General features: G+C 38.4%; 1 protein-coding gene across 10 annotated transcripts in view; it reads left to right on the forward strand.

Moving 5' to 3' along the window:
• The window catches only part of LOC113808168 (homeotic protein ultrabithorax), a 945,716-nt gene that overhangs the window by 896,125 nt on the left and 22,091 nt on the right, over positions 1–27,500 (forward strand). The gene's annotated exons all lie outside the window — the stretch shown is intronic.

A 27,500-nucleotide genomic window follows, 5' to 3' on the forward strand; every position in this document is an offset into this window, starting at 1 on the left:
CGGAAGGAGGGAGGGGAGGAGTGAGAGGAATGAGTTTTCTCGGAAGGTTGAAAGAAAAATTGATAAACCTCCATTTTGCGACGTCGGTCTTTTCCCATTAGACGCCATGGCGAGTTATGGCTCGAAACCGACAATAAATATTGGTAAATATGGAAAGCTCTTGCAGCAGGGGGTAGGGGGGGGAGGAGAGAGGGGAGGGAGGAAGTGAATGCAACCCGCTGATGAGAGGATGGACTTCGCTGCGAAAAATTATTGAAGAAAAGGTTCGCGTCTGAGGAAGTGAAGCTCATTACCATAATCATGAAAATGTCTACTTCCTCTGATCTACATTTTTGCTGAATAGAACCCCTCCCCCCCTCTCTTCTCACCCTCATTATTCCCCTCTCTTCCCCCCCTCATGCGCCCCCCTCTCCTCCCCCCCTTTCCCCTGTCCCTCAGTCGTCCTCAGTGATCCATACAGCTTGTGGTCTTGGTCGAGTGAAATACCACAAAGAAATGAGTAAATGGAACGAGGAACGAGCGAAGGGAGGGGAAAAAACGCCCGCAAAGCCACAAATTTTCCCAGGGTACGGCATGCAGGCAAAATTAGGTTTCCATACATGCATACGTACATACACAGACACGGTCTCACACGCTCTCCCTTTTCACACATACATAAGCTAACGTCTTTTCTTCCTTCACGTCCATAATATCTCACGCATATATCCCGAAATGAGAGTAGCTTTGGAACACACACACACACACACACAAATACACAGAGTGAGGGAGAGGGAGAAGGAGAGAGAGAGAAAGAGAGAGAGAGAGAGAGACAGACAGACAGACAGAGACAGAGCCTGACCGACCTACAAACACCTAAAGACAGAGACAGACAAACATCTATAAAGCCAGGGTTTAAAACAGGGTGTCTCATTCACAGATATTGGCTACGGGAGAGGATAAGAGTATGGATTTATCACCTAAAATGGCCGTATAGTTGCAGCAAGGGGCGGCATCGGCGGTGGGGCTGGCGTGCGAGCCTCACTTGTATTGTCCCCGGGAGACTCGCTGACAAATGGCGTGGGTTCTGAGGACTCATATGGGAAAACTCGGGGATTTCTTGATGGGATTTTGAACGCTGGGATTAATGTGAAGCAAGGTATTTATATATATTTTTTGTGGGGGATTTATCTATCTTTCTATCTGTTTATCTATCTGTCTATCTATCTATCTGTCTGTCTATCTATCTATCTATCTATTTATTATATATATATATATATATATATATATATATATATATATATATATATATATTTTTTTTTTTTTTTTTTTTTTTTTTTTTTTTTTTTTTTTTTGGGGGGGGGGGGGGCGGGGATTTTTGTCTTTGTTTTCAGTTAGTTGTCGTGGAGTAGATACGTGAAATAGATACGGATAGATTTTAAAATGAAAATAAGAAGAGGAAAATTCGAACGATTGAACGCATCATTCCGAGATATATTTTGAGCAAAAGTACAGAATATTTCCAAAACCACCCGCCCTCAAAAAAAAAAAAAAAAAAAAAAAAAAAAAAAAAAACGAAAAAAACGAAAAAAAATCTTTGTGAATTGATCCCACATAATAATAAAACTTGGGATCCTCGATTTATAGCAGGTGCGTTTTAGTATTGAATGTGAAACTTACACCCGCAAAAATCCGATCGGCTTCCTGGAATGTCCGCTTAAACTTTGGTACCGACGCGGTTGTGTTTCGCCGATGCTGTGGTTGACACTTTAAGGCTGTGGTGAGGGGGATTTTCTTTTTTTTTTTTTTTTTTTTTGTCTTTCTTTCTTTCTTTTTTCTTTTCCTTTTCTTTCTTTCTTATGTCTCTTTCTTTATTTTTCTCTTTCTTTATCTGTTTCTCTCTTTCTTTCTCTCGCTCTCTCTCTATCTATCTATCTTTTGTTGTTTTTTTCGTCTACTTTTTTTTTGCGTTTTTTGCTTCTTCTTTTTTTGTCTTCTTATTTTCTGTTATTTTTTTGTTTTTTTTTTTTCTCTCTGTCTTTTCCACACCGTTTTTCTTTTTCGTTATTTTTTCGCCGTCTTTTCACGGCTTTTAATTTTCTGTAACAATTTTTGCGGTTTCTTGTATTATTCACTCTCTCTTTTTCAAATATTATAGATATGTTTGCATTAAAGTTGATCACGTTTCGGACATTTTGAGTTTTATCTTTTTACATCTTAGACCATCACACACGTACGAACTTTCTCCATAGTATGTATAAAACAAATATACTTACATGTATATATATGTACATATATATATATATATATATATATATATATATATATATATATATATATATATATATATATATATACATATGTATGTATGTATGTATACATATTTATTTGAACATACATACATACATATATATAAATATATATGTATATGTATATATATATATATATATATATATATATATATATATATATATATATATATATATATATATCATATACATATATGTATATTTATATATATATATATATATATATATATATATATATATATATATATATATATATATATATATATATATATATATATATATATATATATATATATATATATATATATATATATATATATATATATATACATATATATATATATATATATATACATATATATATATATATATATATATATATATATATATACATATATATATACATTTTTTTCTGTTTTTTTTTCTTTTTCTTCTTTATTTTTCTTTCGTTCTTTGATTATATTTTCTTATTCCTTTCCACCACCCAAACGAGCGCAGACGCCATCCCGAGCGGCCATTCCCCCCCCCCCCGTATCTCAACGCCATCGGCCCCCTTCCACACGGGCGCAATCGTCCTTTCGTGCTTGCCTCGGCGGCCATTTTCACGAGGCCACGGACAGGATGCGCGTAGGCCTATCGGTCGGCCGGGGAAGCGGAGGTAATGGAGGTGAAGGGGGGGGGAGGGGGGGGGAAGTAACGAGGATGGGGGGAGGAGCGACTGAGAGAAGGCCTATGAGGGTAGGCCGGCTGGAGGAAATGAATGGTTTGGGGGAGGGAGGGGAGGGTGGGTGGGGAGGGAGAGGTATAGGCGCTGGAAGAGGAGGAGATGGACGGGCGAGAGAGAGAGAGAGAGAGAGAGAGAGAGAGAGAGAGAGAGAGAGAGAGAGAGAGAGAGAGAGGGGGAGGGGGGGAGGAAGATAGGAAGATGAGGATGAAGAAACGAGATGGAAGTGGGATAGAATCAAATTAAGAAAGTATAATAAGAAGAAAGAGGAGGAAAAACACAGGAAAAACGACATCGTAAGCGACCGAGGAAGAAGAAGAAAAAGAAAATAGAAAAAGAAACAGAAAAAGAAGAAGAAACAGAAGAAGACGAAGAAGAAGAAAAATAAAAAGAAGAGAGAGAAAAAAAAAATAGGATATTTTTTCTACGGCGTAAGGAACGGTCCTCCTCGCCCCTCGCTTCCACAGCCGGGGAAATGGTCTCTCCGAAGGGACCGAAGAAGGACTGCTTTCGGGTCCTCGGGTGCGCCTTCGGTTTAGGTCCTGCGTCCTGGACTTGGAATACGTTTGTGATTGAATATTAATGGGGAAAATGCGGAGGATGAGATGGGGAGGCACTCGAGATGAAGAATGGGAGAGAGAGAGGGGGGAATAAAGGGAGGAATAAGGGGGAAGGGGGAAGAGGAAGGAGTGTTAGAGAAAACATGATGATTGTATGTTAACGGAGATGGCATGGAGGAGAAGAAAGACTGAAAGGAAAATGGGTGAGACAGAGAGAGAATAAACTATTAGAGAAAACATGATGTATATATATCAACAGAATAAAATCGGGAAATTGAGAAGAAGAAATAGAAACAGAGAGGAAAGCTTTAAAAAATTGTAAAAAAGGGAGTGAAAAAAAGAAAAGGAATGCCTAAGAAACTACACATTTTGGGGGTCGTAAGTGTTCAGTGTACTAATGCACGTTAATAGTACAAACATCCGGAATATATGCATTTTACTCTGAGCTCACATGGGGATCGCTATTTATTTATTTATACATTTCTCCCCTTTTCCCCTCGCCTGCCGCCCTCTCCCCTCGTACCGGAAGTCCCCGAGTAGGAATATCTACCTATAATTAAGACCAAAAACCCGAACACGGACGACAAAAGGACCAAAAAGAAATAATTACATCAATTTGTGGCCCGTACATGATTATCAGGCCTCGGACCGAATTACAACGGCAGCTGCGTTCTTATCTACCGAATTTCTGGCACAAAGTCGATGGCTAATTATCGTAAAAGGAGACAAATCGACCGAAGTCAGGAACACTCGGGCCGAAAGTGGGGGGGGGGGAGAAGAGGGGGGGAGGGGGGGTTGATATGGGAAATGGGAGGGGGGTGGGGGGTTACATTGCCTACCGAAGCCTATGCTTTTGCTCTCCCCCACCCCCCCTAGGGAAAATGGGGTCCCTCTATCGCTCTCCTCCATTTGCTGCTTGGCCTCCCTTCCCCCAGAGTTTTCGGATCAAGCCTAAACACTGTGTGTGGGTGGGTGTGCATGTAATATATATATATATATATATATATATATATATATATATATATATATATATATATATATATATATATATATATATATATATATATATATATATATATATACATATAAACATGTATATTTGTATATAGTTATACATAAAAATGTGTATGTATATATATATATATATATATATCTATATATATATAAATATATATATATATATATATATGTATATATATATATATATGTATAGGGGCATGTAGAAACACATCCTTCCTTTCCGAGGCTGTTAACCTGCTCATGTTGCGGTCACGCTCCAAGGAAGCACTTGTCTTGGGGGTTGGGGCGGGGTTGGGGCAGGGGGGAGGGGAGGGGGGGAGAGGCCTATCCCCGAGGGCTTGTTAGGGCCCCGAAAAGAGCCAGACGCCTCAACGCTGGCTCTTAGGGCGGATAAGGGAGGCTCCGGGACCCGAGATAAGGAGCCGATACCATGTCGGAACAGCATTATAAGCCATCAAGCCACCAGGAGATGGCGGGGGGGGGGGGGTCTTTACATTCTTTAAGGTCAGGACACAAAGGTTACGTTCGGATTTATGGTGTGATATTTCTCGCTTTTTTTTTTTCTTTCTTTCCTCTCCCTCCTCCCCATCCCCTCCTCTCTCTTCTGTCTGTCTTTCTCTCTCTCTCTCTCTCTCTCTCTCTCTCTCTCTCTCTCTCTCTCTCTCTCTCTCTCTCTCTCTCTCTCTCTCTCTCTCTCTCTCTCTCTCTCCTACTTTACCCTCTCCTTTCTTTCAATTTCTTTTACTATTATCATTTTTTTTCTCTCAAAAAACAGCAAGCATAAGACAAAAACCAAGACGAAAATCTCGACCTTTACCGCCATCGCTCGTTCTCATTCTTCCTTCTTCCTCAAAGCGCCGACGCGTCCTGATAAAAAAAAAAGGGACAGATTAATAAAGCATATAAAGCGAACGTTTTAATTCCCCCCGCATTGTTTCCGTTCTTAACTAAAAGCCATAAATAGCGAGAGGAGAGGGAATAAGAGTATTCGCAAAACATTCAGCGGGAGTTACGACTCGTGTAAACAAACGCAGTATGACAAGGCCAAGTCTGTCGGACTGGGACGGTGCTGGAGTTTAGGAGGGAGTGGAGGAAGGAGAGGGAGAGGGAGGGAATGGAGGAGGAAGGAGGGAACTGGAGTGGAGGAGGAAGGAGAGGGAGAGGGAGGGAGTGGAGGAAGGAGAGGGAAAGGGAGAGAGGGGAGTGGAGGAGGAAGGAGAGGGAGAGGGAGGGAATGGAGGAGGAAGGAGAGGGAGAGGGAGGGAATGGAGGAGGAAGGAGGGGACTGGAGTGGAGGAGGAAGGAGAGGGAGAGGGAGGGAAGTGGAGGGGAAGGAGAGGGAGGGGGAGGGAGAGGGAGTGTAGGAAGGAGAGGGAGAGGGAGGGAGTGGAGGAAAGGAGAGGGAGAGGGAGGGAGTGGAGGAGGAAAGAGAGGGAGAGGGAGGGAAGTGGAGGGAGGAAGGAGAGGGAGAGGGAGGGGAAATGGAGGAGGAAGGAGAGGGGGAGTGAGGGAGTGGAGGAGGAAGAAGAGGGAGAGGGAGGGAAGTGGAGGAGGAAAGAGGAGAGAGGGAGTGGAAGAGGAAGGAGGGGAGGGAACGGGAGGGATGGGAAAGGGGAGGGGAGTAACGGGAAGAAGGACGGAGTAAGGAAGGGAGATGGTAAAAGAGGAGCAAAGAGCGGAGAGTAGGTAAAAGGAGAAGATATAACGGAGAGGGAGAAGGAGAAAGAGGAGACAAGAAAGTGAAGATAATAGACGGTGAGGATAAGAGAAAGAGAGAGACAGACAGACAGACAGAGACAGAGAGAGGAGAGAAAGAGAGACGCAGACAGACAGACAGAGACAGAGAGAGGAGAGAGAGAGAGGAGAGAAAGAGCGAGGGTAGAGGGGGACAGGGCGAGACGAAGCAAGAAATTAGACCGGACCCCACAAAAATTGGACTGTCACGCGGAAATAGGCAGAGGCGGCCTGAAATCTGTGAACCTTTGCCAGGGTTACACAACAACAGGAAATGAACTATCTTTTATAGTGTGAGGCTTGTAAGGCGCTGTCACTTGCACGATCGATGGGGGGAAGAGGAAGGAGATGAGGGAGACACTTGGACACTTTCTCCTCCTCCTTCAGCCTCCTCTTGTTTTTTTTTGTTCGCCTTTTTTAATTAAAAAAAGGAACAGAAATAAGTAAGTGCAATCATTAAGATGAAGGAGACACTTGTATACTTTCTTCTCCTCCTCCTCCTCCTCTTCCTTTTCCTCCTCCTTCAACCTCCTCTTTTTTAATTTACAAAAGGAACAAAAATAAGTAAGCGCAATCATTAAGCGCCCATTTTCCATCATCAAAGGGACCCCAAACGTTCGGTAAAAACGTTTTACATCATAGAGGCAACTCATTAAGACCAACGTCAACCACCCGCGAATAATCATAAGCCATTCTGTATCATCAAAACGTTTCCGACAAAAGAGATAACAATAAAAAAATAATAAAAATAAAAAGATAATGATAATAACATTAATAACAATAAATAATGAAAATAACCGAAAGGGAAGGACGCCCTGCAGTTGTGCAAACCCAACAACATCTTGCTTTGAAAGAGAGAGAAGCAAAAAAAAAAAAAAAAAAAAACGTTCTTTATGATATACGTTCGTTGCAATGAATCCTCTTCGCAACATTGCCCCAAAAACGTAACTCGCGGTTGCAACGTACCTCGCGACAAGAAACGAGGCTGCCATTAACCCCGAAATGAACTTCTTCTCATTCCAGAAACGGGTTAAAGACACACATTGTTGACTCCCGAGTGCAAAATGTAATGGGTATCAAGCCAGTCTTCTATAACGGATGTGAAGAGATAATGAGAAAAAATTAAATAAATTCATAAATTAATAAAAGGTGAAAAAATATATATGTATAACCGACCGCAAGAAAGATAAAAAAAAAAAGATAGAAAGATCAAGAAATAAGGAAATATAATAATAATAGTAATAGTAATGATGGTAATGAAAATGATAATAATGTTGATGATAACAGTAATCATGATGATAGTGATAATAATAACAATGATAATAATAATAGTAATAATGATAATAGTAATAGTAATAATGATGATAGTGATAATACTAATAATGATAATAGTAATAATTGTAATAATAATGATAATGATAATACCAATAATAATTATAATTATGATGATCATAACAAAAATGATAACAATAATAACAATAATAATAATAATGATTATAATACACAAATCCACATTCAACCGAAAACGTCCCCCTGAAGGAGCTCACCCCCCTCCCTCCCTCTCGCCTCCCCCTCCCTCCCTCTTTCGCCTCCCCCTCCCTCCCTCTCGCCTCCCCCCACCTCCCTCTCGCCTCCCCCCCTCCTCTCTCGCCTCCCCCTCCCTCCCTCTCGCCTCCCCTCCCTCTTTCGCCTCCCCCTCCCTCTCGCCTCCCCCTCCCTCCTCTCGCTCCCCCTCCCTCCCACTCGCCTCCCCCTCCCTCTCTCGCCTCCCCCTCCCTCCCTTTCGCCTCCCCCCTCCCTCTCTCCTCCCCCTCGCCTCCCCCTCCTTCTCTCCTCCCCCTCCCTCTCTCGCCTCCCCCTCCCTCCCTCTCTCGCCTCCCTGGCCTCTTCTTGCACGCATATCGAGCTGGCTGTTGCAACGTATCCTGTGCAACACCGCGAAGAGCCGAGCCAGACCCCTGATGGTAACCAGACGGGCGGTGGTGCAAATCATGTTCTTGGGATGTGTCTTCGCTGTGGTGGAGGACCGGGTGGGGGGTGGGGTGGGGGAGGGGTTGAGGGGGGAGGTTTCTGGCTCCTCCCTTCTTATTCTTATTATTATTCTCTTTCTTGTTTATCTTATCTTTTATTATTATTATTTTTTTTTTTTGCTTTCTTCTCTGTCTTATTTTCTTCTTTCTCTTTCTACTCTATCTTATTATCTTGCTTCTCTTTCTTCTCTATCTTATTCTCTTCTTTCTCTTTCTTTTCAATCTCATCTTATACCTTCTGTTTCTCGTTTTTTTTTCTTCTTCTCCGTCTCCTCCTTCTATTGACTCTTCTTCCTCCTCCTTTTCCTTCGCTTTCTCATCCCCTTCTCCCGTCTCTGTGTTTTTTCCCTTCTCCTATATTCTTATACATTCTCTCTCTTTCTCTCTCTCTCTCTTCTCTCTCTCTCTCTCTCTCTCTCCTTCACTGAATAAAGTACGCTCCCTAATTGCCCCATCTCCCTTTTTTATTGGTCTCTCCTTCCCACTCTCTCTTTTTTTTCTTCTTCTTCCTCTTTTTTTCTTTTTTTTTTCTTGTTCCCTTTCCCTCCATGCGGCGAGTTCCTGCGGCTAACCAAGTCCATTACTATAGTTAATATATCATTCAAAATCTTCGTTTCTAACATTTTTAACCGACATCTTAAAAAATAAGAATAATAAAAAAATAGGAGGAAGTCAAAAGGGGAATTTAAACAAAGGAGGAGATGAAGAAAACAAAATTAAAGGAATGGACAAGAAAGATGATGATGATGATGATGTTGATAATAAGGATGATGAAGATAATGATTATGATGGTGGTGATGATGTTCATGATAATGATGATGATGATGATGATGTTAATGATAATAATAATGATAACGGTGATGATGATGATGACGATGGTGACGACGACTATTAAAAAAATATCAACAAAATATATCCTCATCACCTCCCTCCTTAGCTACCCCGCCCTCGCCCTTCGCTTCCGTCGGCGTCAGCCCGCGCTCCGTGAAGGGGGGTGGGGGTGGGGGGGGGGCGGAGCGACGTGGGGGGTTGAAGAAGGAACGAATCGGGGTGGGGGTGGGGGGGGCGGTGCGACGTGTGTGTGAGGAGGGGGGGGGGGGTTGAAGAAGGAAAGATGGGGGAAGCGGGGGGGGAGAGGGTTAACGGCGCGCTCTTCCCCCCTCTATTTTCAATTTTCCTTAAGAAGGCTATCTCTCTTACAGCTCGAGTAATATTTCTCCCGTTGTCAAATAAGTCTCACCACCCTTGATTCCTAATGCAAATACCTAAGATTTTTTTCTGTCCCTTCCGTATTTTTTTTTTTTTTTTTTTATCTCTCTCTCTCTCCCTCCTCGTCCCCCTCCTTCTCCCTCTTTTTTTCTGTAGCTCACTCGCTTTCCTTTTCTTTCTTCTTTTCATTCTGTTTTCTTTTCTTTGGATTTCTCTCTTTCTCTTCTTTCTTCTCTGTTCAGTCTTCTCTCTCTCTCTCTTTCTTTCTTTCTTTCTCTCTCTCTCTCTCTCTCTCTCTCTCTCTCTCTCTCTCTCTCTCTCTCTCTCTCTCTCTCTCTCTCTCTCTCGCTCGCTCCGCTCTCTCTCTCTCTCTTTCTCTCTCATTCTCTCTCTCTCTCTCTCTCTCTCTCTCTCTCTCTGGCTACTTATGTACGTATCTTTCCCCCCCTCTCTCTTTAAATTTCCTTCTTCCTCCCTCTTTCCCCCTCCTCCTTTTTTCACTCCGACCCCTTTCCTTTCCCCCCCTAACCCCCCCCCCTTCACCAACACCTCCCCCCCCACCCCCGCGCCCCCCTCCGGTCTTTCCTGTGTCACTTTTTGTTTCTTTGACACAATGGTTTTCATTACGACGCTGAAATTCATGAATGTAACTTCAGGGGAGTGGGAGTGGGCGGAGCAAGGATGGGGGGATGGGGGGATGGGGGGATGGGGGGGGGCACGAAGGAGGAAAAGGGGGGGCAGGGGGCAAGAGGGAAGCGGCAAGGGGAAGGGGACAGGGAGCGAGAGACAGGAGGGTGGGGGTGGGGAGGGGGCAGGAAGCAAGAGACAGGGGGAGGAGTGTATGAGACTCGCTAGGAGAGGGGTAGGGAGAGGGGGTTTGGGGGGGAGTGGGTGTTGAGGTGGTGTCTGTAGGAGTGAGGATTGTGGGGGAGGGGGAGGGGGGGGGGAGGTAAGAAGAAAATTTGAATTTGTTGGATTCTTCTTCTTCGAACCGGATATTTTACTTCGCGATTTCTTTTCAGGGAAGAGGAAGTACGAAAAAAGTGAATGTCAGTTTAAGAGAGAAAGAGAAAGATTTTTTTTTTCGTCTCGAGTTTGCACAGATAATTAAACCAGCAAGCTCCTAGAATTGTAAAAAGATAATAATAATAATAATAATAATAATAAATAAATAAATAGATAAATAAAAAAATAAAAATCATTTCTACTTTGTAAAAAAATAAAATAAAATCATTTCTACCATATAGAAAAAATGATAATTTCTTCCTTATAAAATAAAAAATATGAATCATTTCTACCTTATAAAATAAAAGAAAAAAATATATAAATCCTTACTATCCTATAACTAACCACAATCACAAAAACAACAATAACAAAAAACAAACAACACAACACACAACAAACAAAGAAAACAAACAAAAACACAGCCCCATCCTCATAAAGAACGTCTCGCAGGATTTTAAAAGGAAATTTCAAGAAAATCTAAGGTGACCTCACCGTCTTTCGCGATCTATAATGTTAAACAGCACAGGAACAGGAGTCGTGCGTTATCCTGTCTCTCTTTTCGCTTTCTTCACACCTCTTTCTTTACGGCGGTTGTTTTAATTCCGTGTATCTCTTTGTCTCTTTCGGAAGGGGAATGTGAAGGAGGAGGAGGAGAAGGAGGAAAAGGATATTGGTTTGTATGATGATAATGATTGCGATACTAAGGATAATGATGATGGCAATAATAGTAACGATAAAAATAACAGTGATATTTAATCACAATGATGATAGTTTTAACAGTAGTAATAACGACAAAAAATTATAACAATGATAATAATCTTCATAATAATAATAATGATGAGGATAATAATACCAATGATAATAATGATAAAAACGATAATGATAATAATGATAGAAACTTATATTGCTAATAATGATGATAACGTATCTTTTCTTTTTCTCTCTCAAATTATTACTATTATTTTTTTTTGGAATCCACTGATTTTATTTATTGATCATCCTTCACAATTTCGTAACGCGAAGCCCAAGCCAAAAACTAAAGCATTGGGAGAAGTCCGGCAATGCTTCCGTGACCGATGAGTGATTCCTTTGCTTAGGCCCAGAAACTTTTGCTTTGTGCGGGGCTCCTCCTAGGCCTAGTTGAAGCATAGGCCTATCTGGGGGGCGCAGGCCTAGCAAAGATTATGGAGGATCTAATTGGGGGCTGTAGACGTAATATTACACGTTTCCGGAGATTTATTTGCTGTCTCGTTCGAGCGTCCAGCTAAGGGGCCGCCATGATAAAGAATTGGGAGAGAAAATAAAAATCTTGTTTGGTTTTATGTCTCGGTGGTGATGGTTATCAAGATTCCCTTTTTATTCTGGTTTATTCCTTTTTTGTGCTTGCGTGTTCATATAAGAGGAGGATGGTTGTGTTTATTACCTCCTGGTGTGTTTATTATCATCTATTTCTTTCTCTTCTGCTGTTTTTCTTCTTTCTTTATCGAATTGAATCGATTGCTCGAAGAAGAAAAATATATAATTACTTATAAATATTCATACAAGGATCTTCGTCCACCTTTTATCGACACACAAGGAAATACATCATCAAAAATTCCCTCCCTTTTTTTTTTTTTTTTTTTTTGAAGCTAACCTCAGCAAGGATGTGGTATTTGAGGAAAGTCTGGTGCGGTAACTTCAAACTGAAGTTGAAGACGATAGGCAAGAGAAGGAGGGGGGTTGGGGGGCAGGGGGGCGGAGGATCTGTTCATAACTCAAGTCTTGTTCAATTCAATTAGCTCCTCGTTGAACGAAAATCATGTTTCCTTCGATATCTTTCGGGGTGTTTGTTGATAAGAAGGACTAGGGCGGCGGCCATCTTTGATTAGGGTGAGGTCTGTGTTTATTTTTGTTTTTCTTTTTATATTCGCGTTGATGAGTAGTTTTTGGTGGATATGCTATAGTATCGTGAGGTTGGGATTAAATTCTCTGCGATGATAGATAAGGAAAAGCAATAAGAATGACGGTAAAGACGCAAAACAAGAGAAGTAAAACAACGAAGAAAAAGTACACATCCCTCATCCATCTCGGCCGACCAACATATATTCCTTCCCGCGCTGGCCTACCACAAAGCCCCTCCCCCTCTCCCCCCCCCCTCTCCCTCCGCCCTGAGACCCCCCTCTCCCCTCTCCCCCTCCCTTCCTACGCCCACTGAGACCCCTCCTCTCCGCTCTCCCCTCTCCCCCTCCCTCCCTCCCCCCACCTCCTCTCCCAGCCAGTTCCCTCGTCCGATTCCCTGCGTCCCCTCCACTATTTCCTCTTTCTCCTCCTCTAAAGCAGCCACCTCTACTTCCTATTCCTCTTCTTTTTCTTTCTGCATTATCACCGTTTCTCTTCTTCCACTTGTTTTCTCTACGATAATCGTATTTTCCTCCTTTTCTTCTACTTCCACCTTTTCGTCCTGTTCCTTTCTGCTCTTCCTCCTCCTCCTCCACCTTGATCTCCCTCCTCCTCCTACACCTTTATCCCCTTCTTCTTCCTCCTCCACCTCTACCTCCACCTTCTCCTTCTTCTACCTCCTGCTTCATCCTCCTCTTTCTCTTCCATTTTCTCCCTCTTCCTCCATCCTCTCATCCTCCCTATTCCCCGTCGCTTTCCCGCGAGATCCATCCACTAACCTTCAAAACGTGGAAGTCGAAGGCGTTAGTCATGCATTGAGACAATTGCTCAGCCCCTGTGTAGATTAGCCTAGACTCTCTGCGTTCTCCTTTCGGACGAAATTCGTGTTCGTCGTCTCTTTCGAATTTTGGATTATTGGTCGTTTCTCGTTCGTCAGTTTTGTGTTTGTATGTGTGTGTGTCATTCGTCTTTTATTTTGTCCATTTTTTTTCAATTTCAACTTCAACTTCAAGAAAGACGGTATATGAAAACCTTTATAAACTGGAAGCGGAAATACACACACACATGTGTGTGTGTGTGTGTGTTTATATATATATATGTATATATATATATATATATATATATATATATATATATATATATATATATATATATATATATATATATATATATATATATATATATATATATATATATATATATAATATACATAATATACATATATATATATATATATATATATATATATATATATATATATATATATATATATATATATATATATATATATACATAGAAACACACACACACATGTATAAATATGTGTGTGTGTGTGTGTCTGTGTCTGTGTGAATACATAAACTTGGATGCTATTAACTTTTATGATTAAGCAGACTAAATATTCGTTTTCGTAATGACCCCAATTTGAATACTAAATGGTTCATTACGCCATTAGAATCAATTCTAATTGGCATGGTAATCAATTCTACGAATATTAGCATTCGTATAAGTGATGATAAGAAAAAATGGGGCCGAGTTTCCACTGCTTTTGATAATTCTTGAAAAATGTTGAAAATTATAGCTGGAAAATATCTTTAAAATTATGTGATTAATATAGATCGTAAATAATAACAGCAACAAAATATTCAATATTGATACGATTATGTTGACGATGATAATGAAGCTAATAAAAATACAATAATAATAATTATCATTATTATTACCGATACTGTTATGATTATCATTAGTATTATTATTGATGCTGCTGATATTGTTTTATTATCCGTTATTATTATTATTATCATTATTATTATAATTATTATCATTATTATTATCAATATTATTATTATTATTGTTATTATTATTATTATTGTTATTATTATCATTATCATTAGTAGTAGTATTATTGCTATTATTATTATTGCTATTATCATTATTATTGTTATTATTTTTATTATTGTTATTATTATGATTGTTGTTATTATTATCATTATTGTTATTATTATCATTATCATTATTATTTTTATTATCAGATTTCTTACTGTTATGAACATTATCACTGTTATCATTATTGTTATTACTATTATTATTGTTATCATTTTTATTATTGTTGTCATTATTAGTAGTTGTAAAATAATCATCATTATTATCATTGTTATAATATCATTATAATTATTACGATAATTCTTATTATTATCATTATCATTACTAAAGTAGTAGTATTGGTAATTATTATTACTGTTATTATTATTACTATTATTATTATTATTGTTATTGTTATTACTGTTATTATTATTATTGTTGTTGTTTTGTTATTATTATTATTATTATTATTAATATTATTATTATCATTCTAATAATTACTCTCATCATACTTGTCATTATGATTATTATTGTTATTGTTATTATCATTATAATTATTATTATAATCTATGCTGGTATCACTGTTGTTTTTGTTGTTGTTATAGGGATAACCATAATAATTTTTATTATCTCACTTCACAAATTATAAAAAAAAAAAGAAAAAAAAATCTCCCTTATAGAAATCCATAACAGAGATCGATAATATCATTATTACTTCTTTTCCATCTTCTATCCTCTTTGATATTTTCATATTTTCCCCTTCTCTCTCTCTCCTTCTTCATATCTTCACTTCATTTCCTCTATTTCCTCTCCTCCTTTTTTTTTTCCTTTACTGTTTTTATTTTTTATTCCGAATGTATTTGCCAGTCACGTGACGCTTTCGGCCCAAATTTCATTAGCTTTCGTAATTTCGTAATACGGCAAAGTTTGGTCTCGGAATTCGGAATAAACTCGCTCAGAGGGTCGCGGCGCCGAGTCCCCCGACGCCCCCGAGGAACCAAATCTTCTTAGGCCGAGGCAGGTAAGGCACAAGGAGACGTAATTTTGGACGTAAGACGTACAGCGCCGACGTGTCGAGACGTGTCGATAACAGAGAGGTCTGTGTCTATGTTTTTATGTATCTTTTTTATTTTTTTGCTTTTTTATAATTTCTCTAAGAAGAATGGTGTTTTCTTAGGCCGAGGCGGGTAAGGGACAAGAAGACGTAATTTTGAACGTAAGACGTACAGCGCCGACGTACCGAGACGTGTCGAGAACCATGTGGTATTTTTTTTCTTTCTTTTTTATTTATTGCTTCTTGCACTTCTTCCCTTCAAGTCTCCTTTTTAAAATCGTTTCTCTAGAAGAATTTTTTTTTTAGGCCTCTGTAGGTGAGGGTAGCGAGATGTATTTGTAGATGGATGACGTTGAGCGCTGACGTACCGAGACGTAGCGGGAACGATGTATTTCTATTTTTCTATTTATTTTTTTCCCCGCTTCCTCCCGTTAAGTCTTCCTTTTACTCCCCTTTCGCTGTTTCTCTTCCATTCTAATTTTTTGTTCAATCTATCTCGCTCTGTATTTTTTTTCCTCTCTCTCTCCCCCGTTCGATTCCTCTCTTCTCCCAAAAGGTCGTATTTTCAGGACTCGCTTCGTAAATCTGCTAGATAAGCGATTGTCACAGCGGCGGCCGTGTCTTGGCAGCGTAGAGCGCTTATATTACTTTGCTGAGGGGCCGCCTACACTTTTCTTCCTCCTCTCCTCCCCCTTTCTCTCAAAAAAATCATATATTCATTCTGCTTCCTTTCGTTTTTTCTTAATCATTTTTTGCTTTATCTATTCTCGAAGGAATGGAAGCCCCGGAGAAGGACGCGCGCGCTTTCCAGATCGCGTTTGTTTGGGTCTCGACGAACGCGCGTTAGATAAAAGTCTAAAAAACAAAATCAGTCATTCTTCTAAGATCTATAAACTTATATATAATGAAATTGTCAAGATAACAACAACAACAACATCCTCAACAAGAAAAAAACGAAAGAACAGCGATTCAAACAAAAACAAAAACAAAAAAAGACAAGCGGAGTGCGCGCTGCGGCCCCGAAGACGGAGGTGGCCGCCGCGCTCGGTATTTCGTCTCCGCTACGTCTTATAAGGGTGTTCGCCGCACGCACGGAAGACGGCTGTGATCTTGTGGATGAGAATATATATTGGCGATAAACAACAGCTGAAGATCAGTGTGTGGGGAGGGAGAGGGAGGGAGAAGGGAGGAGACATTTAAGGATGGTTTGTGTATGATGGCATGTTTGATTCTGTCCGAGTGTTGCCAAATGAACTTGTAAGACGAGGTGCAGTGCTACCAGAGCCGCGGTTCAACCCGTCCAGCTCCTTGATCGTATGTCGTTGAGGGAGAGAGAAATAGGGAATAGGAAGAAGAGAGAAATAGTACAGCAAAACATATCTATTCCGATCGTAAATACGAAAGAGAGAGAGGGAGAGCGGGAGAAAGAAAAGAAAGGTGTTTACAATTTCCAACTTTATGATGTCGCTCTGTAAGTAAGTTCAAAATGAGGGAGAGGGGGGGGGGGGGTTGGATAGGGGGAAAGGAGGACAAGGGGGGAGGGGAGAATGTGTTTCAATAGCCCCAGATCTATAAAGACAATCGTTCCAGCTGATAGGCTATAACTGGCCTTGTGAAGACACCATATTTTACAGCAATGGCCAGTGGTGGTGTTGCTCCCAAAGCCTCGGCATAGATTTTCTACACATTCCTCTTTCTCCGCAACGTGAGGGTTTTCGTGTTTTGCTTATCTTGTTTTTTTTTCTCTCTCTCTCCTTTCTTATTTATTCTATTTCTGTTTGTTATTTCCTCGATCTTTGGGGGAGAAAGAAGAAGGAGCGTGTAGCACTTAAGAGGAGTGTGGATATGTCTGGTTTTTTTTCTTTCTTTCTCTCTCTCTCTCTCTCTCTCTCTCTCTCTCTCTCTCTCTCTCTCTCTCTCTCTCTCTCTCTCTCTCTCTCTCTCTCTCTCTCTCTCTCTCTCTCTTTGCGATAAAGTTGCGGACGGGGGCTGCTACAAGAGTGAAAATAAGTTAGTAGGCTCGTGATCCATGACTTAGGTATTAAGTTTGCAATCTTTTAATTCTTCGAGGCTTCTAAATGGCTGATATCTTTTTTCTCCGGTGAGGATAAAATATGATTAATGTAGCAAAGTTTGTTGACGATAAGTAGTTTGAAAGTTGGCGGTGGTGCTGAGGGAGCAGAGGGGGAGGAATGGTGGTGGATGACCCTCCAGCTTGTATTAACACCCTCCGCCTCTCCCTCTCTCTCCCCTCCTCCTTCGTTCCCCTTCCCCCCATCTCTCTCTCTCTCCACTCATCCCCTCCATTCTCCCCTTCTCTCTCTCTAGTTCTCCTCTCCCTGCCCCCTCTGCTCCCTCTCTCCCTCCATCTATCCCCTCTTCTTCCCTCTTCCTCTCTCTCCCTCCATCCCCCTCTCCCCCCTCACCTCCCATTTCCCCCTTTGGACCCCTCCCCCTCCACCGACAGCCCCCCTCCCCCCCCCCCTCCGTTCGCCAGCTGACTTCCAGTGTCTTATCAACAACACATATTTCATTCTGATCATTTTTGCCATGATTTATAAGGCCGGCTACGTAATCTCATACAGTAATGTTTATTTATTAATATCACACCTCATATTGTGGGCTTATATATAATATCACACATACTGCATGTACATCTAAATTGAGTTTACTGTGTGATGATTATTTTGTATGTGTGTGTATGTATATATATATATATATATATATATATATATATATATATATATATATATATATATATATATATATATATATATATATATATATATATATATATATATATATATAAAAACATTTACGTATATATATATATATATATATATATATATATATATATATATATATACATATATGTATATATATATATATATATATATATATATATATATATATATATATATATATATATATATATATATATATATATATATATATGTGTGTGTGTGTGTATGTATGTATATATATATGTATCTATTTATATATGTATGTGTATACACACACACACACACACACATATATTTACATATATATAGATATATATATATATATATATATATATATATATATATATATATATATATATATATATATGTATGTATGTATATGTATGTATATATATATATATGTATATATATATATTTATATATATATGTATATATATATATATATATATATATATATATATATATATATATATATATATATATATATATATATATATATATATATATATATATATATATTTATATATATATATATATATATATATATATATACATATATCTATATATATATATATGTATATATATGTTTATGCGTATATATATATGTATATACATGTATATATATATATGTATATATATGTATTTATATGAATATATATATATATATATATATATATATATATATATATATATATGTATATATATATAAATATATACGTATATATGTATTTATTTATTTATTTATATTTATATTTATATTTATATTTATATTTATATTTATATCTATAAATATATATATAAATATATATATAGATATTTATTTATTTATTTATATTTATATTTATATTTATATTTATATCTTTAAATATATATATAAATATATATATATATATATATATATATATATATATATATATATATATATATATATATATATATATGTATATATATATATATATATATATATATATATATATATATATATATATATATATATATATATATATTAATTCACAGATAGACAGGAAAATTAATAGATAAATATATAAATAAATGAATAGATAAATAAGTTTTAAAACTGTATACGCGTATGGATATAGATAATCACATACTCATTGCGCTGAACACATGCGCTAGATGTAAGCAAATATATGCACATACACACACGTCCATTTATACACAATCCAAACAGCCATAAACCCATTTAGTCTGGGTGTGCTGGCCCCGACTCCCTCAGCCTGGGTTTGAAGGCGAGACTGCTCATCATCTCAATTCCATTAATTCTTCTTTCGTGATAATAGCTTATCAAGTCAAAATCTCCCCCAACGAATAAACACGACTTCTAATTTTGCGCAGAGAAGGAGATGGATGGATAAGAAAGAATGCGGAATAGTTGTAATTTATCTGTTTGTTTTTGTTTTGTTGGTGTTTGCGTTGGCTTTCCTTTTTTCTCTCTCTCTTGTCTTCTCTTTTTTTTTTCTTTGTATCTTGGTTTTGAGGAGTGAGGGAGAGAGAGAGAGAGAGAGAGAGAGAGAGAGAGAGAGAGAGAGAGAGAGAGAGAGAGAGAGAGAGAGAGAGAGAGAGAGAGAGAGAGAGAGAGAGAGAAGGGCCAAGTGCGTTTAAAAATAGAGGGAATGAGGTACGAGATGTGGAAACGGGGGCTGGTGAAAGATACGAGAGAGAGAGAGGAAGAGTGCAACAGCCAGACACAGAGAGAGAGAGAGAGAGAGAGAGAGAGAGAGAGAGAGAGAGAGAGAGAGAGAGAGAGAGAGAGAGAGAGAGAGAGAGAGAGAGAGAGAGAGAGAGAGAGAGAAGGTATAGATATCAAAGAGAAATATGAATTAGAAAAGAGAGAGAGAGAGAGAGAGTAGAGGAAAAGCGCGCGGGAGAGGAGAGAGCGCGAGAGGCCGAGAGGATGGAGGAGAGCGAGGAGGCAAGGCAGGAGCGACGCCCCCCCGACCAGCCTCCTCCTCTCCTCACTCTCTCGCCTCTCCGCCCTCCCCGGCCATCCCTCTCTCCCTCTCCTCCGTCTCCCTCCCGCCCACTCCCCCCCCCCCTCCGGCCGCCCACTCACCCCCTCCGGCCGCCCACTCCCCACCCCCTCCGGCCGCCCACTCCCCCCCTCCGGCCGCCCACTCCCCCCCTCCGGCCGCCCACCCGCCACGACGTCCCGGGAAGACAAAATGGGAGGGCGGCGGCGGCGATGTTCAGCTGCCTCGGAGACCTCGCTTAACTACAGCGCTTCGGATGATTTGTCTTTCTCGCTGAAATCGTGTCTTAATTTCTCCCTTTTCATATCTTTCCTTCTTTATATAGATCCGTAATATCTAATTAATTCGATCTTGCGCCACGAGGAAGAAGGAAAAATAAAAGAAAAAGAAGAGAATAAAATATAAACGGAGGAATACACACGAATCCGTCAAGGAGGAGGAGCCGCGGCTTATGGAATCGACAACCTTTCCTTAAATGGTTTGATTCTTTTAAACGATTGGCCAAGTGATAGCCGCTGTCGGCGCCGGGGAATCGCCGGGAACTTTGCGGACTTTTATGCGCTGTCTTTTGCTGTGGGAATTTTATGACTCAAGTTCTGCAGACGCAAAGGGACTGAATTGATTTTGTGAATACAATTAATTGTGTATATAACTATGTGTGTGTGTTGTTTATATATATATATATATATATATATATATATATATATATATATATATATATATATATATATATATATATATATATATATATATATATATATATATATATATACATATATATATATATATATATATATATATATATATATATATATATATATATATATATATATATATATATATATATATATATATATATATATATATATACATGCATATATGGGTCTTTGTGACTTTAAGTGTGCGTATAGGCACAGTATATATATATATATGTTTATGTCAAAGTCTTCCTTTGTAGAGAGGAGTTACAGTGTCACTATATCAGCGTCATTTATCATCGTGATTATCCGGCCGCTATTTAAGAGGGGATAATTTGCATGCTGATCCCGACGGCCGCGCCAAAGGTCTTGATAGCGGTGATCTATTTCGGGGTTGGCGAAGGGTTGACGCGGGGTCGAGGTTGAGGCATCGACCGGGGGTATTTTTCTGTCGTGTGTTCTTGTAGTTTTTTTTTTTTTTTTTTTTTTTTTGAGAGGATTTCGATTTTTTTGGAAAACCTTTTTATCTATATATTTATTTGCGAATTTTTGGAAAATCTTTTTATCTATATGTTTATTTACTTTTTTTATTTTTTATTTTAGTGTAATCTTGTGTATAATAATTTTTTGGAATATCATTCTTTGTTTTCTGCGTCTGTGTACCAATGCCTCCTTCTTCTTCATTTAATTTCCGCTCTCTCTCTCTCTCTCTCTCTCTCTCTCTCTCTCTCTCTCTCTCTCTCTCTCTCTCTCTCTCTCTCTCTCTCTCTCTCTCTCTCTCTCTCTCTCTCTCTCCATATCCCTACTCCAGCCATTTCCCTTTATGCACTGAGCAATATTTCAAAACACCATTACCAACTTTAATTTCGTTTATGTAATTAAATCTTCTAAACTGTCTTATACCCCCTTCCTGCCCCCCCTACCCCCCTACCCCCAACCCCCAACCTCCACTAACCCCCACCTAGCCCCCACCCTCCCACATTTTTTATTCTACCCCCAACCCCCTAACCCCCACCTAGCCCCTCACCCTCCTCCATTTTTTTTCTTTTTTTTCTTTTTTTTTCTCTTTCCTCGCCACTTGGCATATATCCCAACGTATTTGTTTTTGCTAAAGACGTTTCCAAGACATATATCTTTTGGGTCTTCACCGTCAGCTCTTGAGTAGAAATGGGAAATTGCTGACGAAAGGAGGCGGAGGAGAAGGAGGAGGGGGAGGAAGGATGGAGGGCGAAGTAGGAGGAGGAGGAGAAGGAGGAAGGGGAGGAAGGATGGAGGGTGAAGGGAGGGAGGAAGAGGAGAAAGGATGGAAAGCGAAGTGGAGGAGTGGGAATGATGAGGGGAGAATAGGAGGAAGAGGAGGAAGGAGAAGAGAATTAGGGCGAAAAGGGAAGGAGAGGAGGAAGAGGAGGAGAAGAAAGAATGGAGAATGAAGGGAGGAGGAAAAGAATGTGGCGGAGAGAGAAAGGGAAGAGGGCGAAGAAGAGGAATATGAAGACATGAGAATAAAGACTGGAGATAGAAAATACCAAAAAGAAAAACGAAGAGGAGGGATAGCCGGTAGAAGCGAAAAGAGGGAATAAAGACAGAAGAAAGAAAAAAAGAGAAAACATAAATCATTCTTAGATGAGAGGATAAGAAGATAGACATTTTTCATTTTGTGTAAACAGGAACCTCCATTTTGTGCCCAAAGGGATTGAGAAAGTTTATAAATAATTATTCACTTTAAGCTTATGATTAATCGACCTTACATATTTCAAACAACAGTAATGATAAATAGAATAAGAAACAGAAAAAAAAATGTAAATACATATACGAATATATATATTGATAAATAGTCACGTACATGAATAATTTTACAATTGAATTAAATCAATTAACCTACCCCCCCCCCCCCCCAAGAAAAACAATAATAGCAAATAAAGAAATAAATATTTAAATAATCTGCCGAACAAACAAGCACAGCTAAATAATAAAATAAAATAGAATAACATATTTTTTGAAGACTTAAAAAACGACAAGGAGACATTCCCGTAAATGGTCTCATATATAATTAACACTGTGTCAACCCTTTTTTTTTTCTTAGCCCGAAAAAATAAGGAGATGGATGGAAGGGTTGAATAAATGAGAAAAGGCCTAAGCACTTGATGACGAGGGAACGGAAAATGGAATTAGAATGATTAGGAGACGGTGAATAATAAGGAAGGATGTGTGACGTTAATGATATGATAATGATGTTGGTAATAATGATAATTTCATTATCATTATTATTATTATCATTATTATCATTATTATTGTTATCATTATCATTATTATTATCATTATTATCATTATTATTGTTATCATTATCATTATTATCATCATCATTATTATCATAATTATTATTGTCATTATCATTATTATTGTTATTATTATTATTATCATTATTATTATTATCTATATCATTATTATTATTATTATTATTATTATCATTATTATTATTATCCTTATTCTTACTATTAATATTATCATTATCACTGTCATTATTATCCTTATTGTTACTACTATTATTATTATTATCACTATCATTATTATCAATATCATTTTTATTATTATTGTAGTTTTTGTATCATCATTATTATGGCTGCCATCATTGCTATTATCATTCTCTCAGTACTCACCACATTCACCATCAAAAATAACAAACAGAAGCTTCCAAAAAGGTAATTAAAATAAAGTGAATGCATGCAACGTAATTAGTGAAAGAGAAGACTCAAGAGGCAAGCAGTGAACAGGTAAATTAGATGAGTTTTAGATCATTAGTGACGGAAATGAGAAGGGAAATGTTTCACCTGTTTTTCGGCGGTTCAAGGTGAGTTTTAGGTGAGTATGTGTTTCTCTTGGAGGCTTTTTTATTTATTTGTTTGTTTCATTTAATTTTACTTATCTATTTTTTTTTTTGCGGGGGGAGGGCGGGGATACCGACTAATGTTTTGTGTAAGTTGTATGTGGTGTGATTATGATTCTTGGTTTTATTGTGACTGCATTTTCTATCTTTCTCTCTCTCTCTCTCTCTCTCTCTCTCTCTCTCTCTCTCTCTCTCTCTCTCTCTCTCTCTCTCTCTCTCTCTCTCCTTCCCTCCCCCTGTCCCCTCTCATTTCCCTACCTAACACTTCCTCCCCTTTTCGCAAAATATATCCTTCCCCCCTGTCCATATAAACTTACTTACCCCCCTACCACCCCACACCTACCCCCTCTCCACCCCCACCCACCCCCTCTCCACCCCCACCCATCCCCTATACCCCATGAACCCCCCACCCCCCCAACCCTCCCCAAGCCCAGAGAGAAGACAAGGCCAGAGTGATTACCCATTAAGGAATTCTTGAACCTTACTCAAGAGAGAGCTGTGTAAGGTGCTCAGGGAGGGAGAGAGAGAGAGAGAGAGAGAGAGAGAGAGAGAGAGAGAGAGAGAGAGAGAGAGAGAGAGAGAGAGAGAGAGAGAGGGGGGGGGGGGGGGGGGGCGCTGGTTCTCGCTCCGCCCGCCTTTCTCTCGCCCTCCTTGGATGAGTCTCGTTCGTGGAGCTTGCAATGATTTATCTCTTTCATTCCACTTCTCTCTCTCTCTCTTTGTCTCTCTTTTTTTCTATCCATCATTTTCTCTGTATACATATAAATTCATAAATATATATCCATATATATGTAATTATCTATATTTTTAGCCATATATCTATCTATCTCTATATGTATGTTTATATATGTATATATGTATGTATATATATATATATATATATATATATATATATATATATATATATATATATATATATATATATATATATATATATATATATATATATATACATAACCCAAAAGAAATAAGAAGAAAATATGAGAGCGAAGAGAGAGAAGGAAAAGATCGTGAGAGTGCGTCTAAGCCCCGGATGTTTAAGGGGGAACGACGGCCCCTCATGGTAAAGGTTAATAACTACAAGAATTTCGTGTCAGTGCCGATTTACGACCTTCGTGGGGCTGAGGGGACAAGTGTGCTCGATTTGGGGGTGTGGTGGGTGGTGGGGTGGGGGGAGGGGGGTTGCTCTCTTCCTCTTTCCGTTTACCCTTCTTTCTCTTATTCTTTCGTCTTTCCACTTCTCCTTCTCCCCTTTTCCCCTCATTTTCTTCTCTTAGACTCCATAGGCCTCCACTTTTCTCCTTGCCCTCTCTTCCTTATCCATCTTCCTCCCCCTTTTCCCACTCCATCTCCCCTCACCTCCTCCCTCTTTCCCTCTCCACCCTCCCTCTTTCCCTCTTCCCTTCCCTCTTTCCCTCTCCCCTCCCTCTTTCCCTCTCCCCCTCCCTCTTCCCCTCTTCCCCTCTTCCACTCCCCCTTGCCCCTTCCCTAATTTTCGTTACTTTGTAAGTGGCTAATGATATTTCCCCTTTTATTTATTGGTCTTTTCTGGGACGTCTATGTGTTCTGTTATTGTTAATATTTTTTTTCCTTTTATTTTTCTTTTGTTTACGTTTTCTTTGTTTTAGAACAGCTGGTAGAGATGATTATGATGCGGATGGTAATGCTTTTGCTCATAATGATGTTGATAATGAGAATGATAATTAGGATGATGTTAATTGTAATAATAATGATGGTAGTTGTAATGAGGATGATAATGATATTGATCTTATTAATAGTGATGATAACTATAATGATAGCGATGATAATGATACTACTACTACGACTACTTATGATAATAATGATAATAATAATAATAATAGTAATAATAATAATAATGATAATAATAATAGTAATAATAATGATAATAATAATAATAATGATAATAATAATAATAATAATAATAATAATAATAATAATAATAATGATAATAATAATAATAATAATAATGATAATAATAATAATAATAATAATGATAATAAAACGAATAAAATAACAATGATATTAGCATTTACAATACCAAAAATAAAAACACCAAAATCTGCCACCAAGCCCAAACCAACATTTCTAAAAAAAAAAAAAGAAGAGAGAAAAAAAAGAAAACATCAATAAAAAGAAAAAGAAAAAGAAAACACACAAAAGAGAGAGAGAGAAACATTGAGGAGAATTGACAGACCCGTCGACAGCGCCCATTAGGTATAAAGGCCATTAGTGTATAACGTCACAAATTCAATACTAATGACACTCCGTTGATGATAAAAATGTTAATGGCGATCGGTTTCTGAATGACGGTAATGAGGCTGGCTTCCATTAAATCGAGATAATAAAGAATATAGGAAAGATTCGGTGTTATTATTTCTGTTATTATCATTATAACGTATTACTGTTCGTATTTTTATTATCGATGGAATTGTTATTGTTATTACCTTTATTATTATCATAATCGTTGTTATTATTATCATTATAATTATTATTATTATTATCATCATCAGTATTATTATTATCATTATTACTATTATTATTATCATAATTATATATTTCTTTTGATATGGTTAGTATTATTATTACTATCATTATTGTCATTGTAGTTGATATCATTATCCTTGTTATTATAATTATTATTATCATAACATCCCTGTTAATTATCATTTTCTGTTTATTTCTATTTCCAGAATAATAGAGGATTACTTTTAATTGCAATACAAGCTAAATATCAAAATATTTTAAAGTGCATTCACTGTATCAAATATTTCAAAATCATCCATTCAAATATCCTTTTATATATCTAATTACTATGAAGGCATTAGAAATATAAATCTTTTGCTCACGCGGTGTCTCAAAGTCTAAATTTTCTTCTTTTTCTTCTTTAATTTATCTATTTCTTCACTTCCTCTAGATCTTTTGCTCACGCTGTGTCTCAGAGTCCAAATTTTTCTTCTTCATCTTCTTTAATCTATCCATTTCTTCCACTTCCTCTTTCTCGTTATTCATTTTCACACTCATGGCTGCATTATCATTACATCTTCCCTCCCTTTTCTTTCCCTTGCGTTTAATGATAGAGAGGAAAGCAGTGTGTATGATGGATCGCTTTCGGGTGTTGCGTTCTGGAATGAGTTAGAGATGCGGTGTAGTTTCTTTTTTTTTTTTTTTCTTTTTGAGGGGGGGGGGGTTGGGGTGTCGAGGGGGGGGGAGGGGTTGTTGTTGTTGTTGTTCAGGGATGTTTTTCGTTCGTTTTCTTGGGTCTTTGATTCTCTTTCTCTCTCTCTCTATTTATCTATATGTCTGTCTGTCTGTTTCTCTCTCTCGCTCTCACTCTATCTATCTATCTCTGTATCTATCTATATAGGCTATATTTCATCTATGTCTCTTTCTCTATTTATGCCTGTTTTTCTTTCACTTTCTTTCTCTCGCTCTTCCTCCTTCTATCTCTCATCCTCCACTTCTACCTTTCCCTCCTTCACCTCATTCAAACCCAAATCTTCCCTCCTCTTCCTCCCCCTCTTCTTCTACCTGTTCCTCCACCTCCTCCTCCTCCTCCTCCTCTTCCCCCCCTCTTCCTCTACCTGCTCCTCCACCTCCTCCTATTCCCCTTTCATCTCCCCCCTCCCCCTCTCCTTCCCCTCCTGCACAACCACTCTCATTGAGATGAATTATTGCATATCCAATGTCTGCAAATTGAGACATATCTGAATCTCGTGTCGGGTGGACATTGAGGGCCAAATAAAAAAAAAAGAAAAAAAAAACGAAATTGCGTCGCTGGACTTAATCCCTAATCCCTCGGT

The sequence above is a fragment of the Penaeus vannamei genome, chromosome 35 (genome assembly GCF_042767895.1).
Source record: "Penaeus vannamei isolate JL-2024 chromosome 35, ASM4276789v1, whole genome shotgun sequence".
Lineage (NCBI taxonomy): Eukaryota > Metazoa > Arthropoda > Malacostraca > Decapoda > Penaeidae > Penaeus > Penaeus vannamei.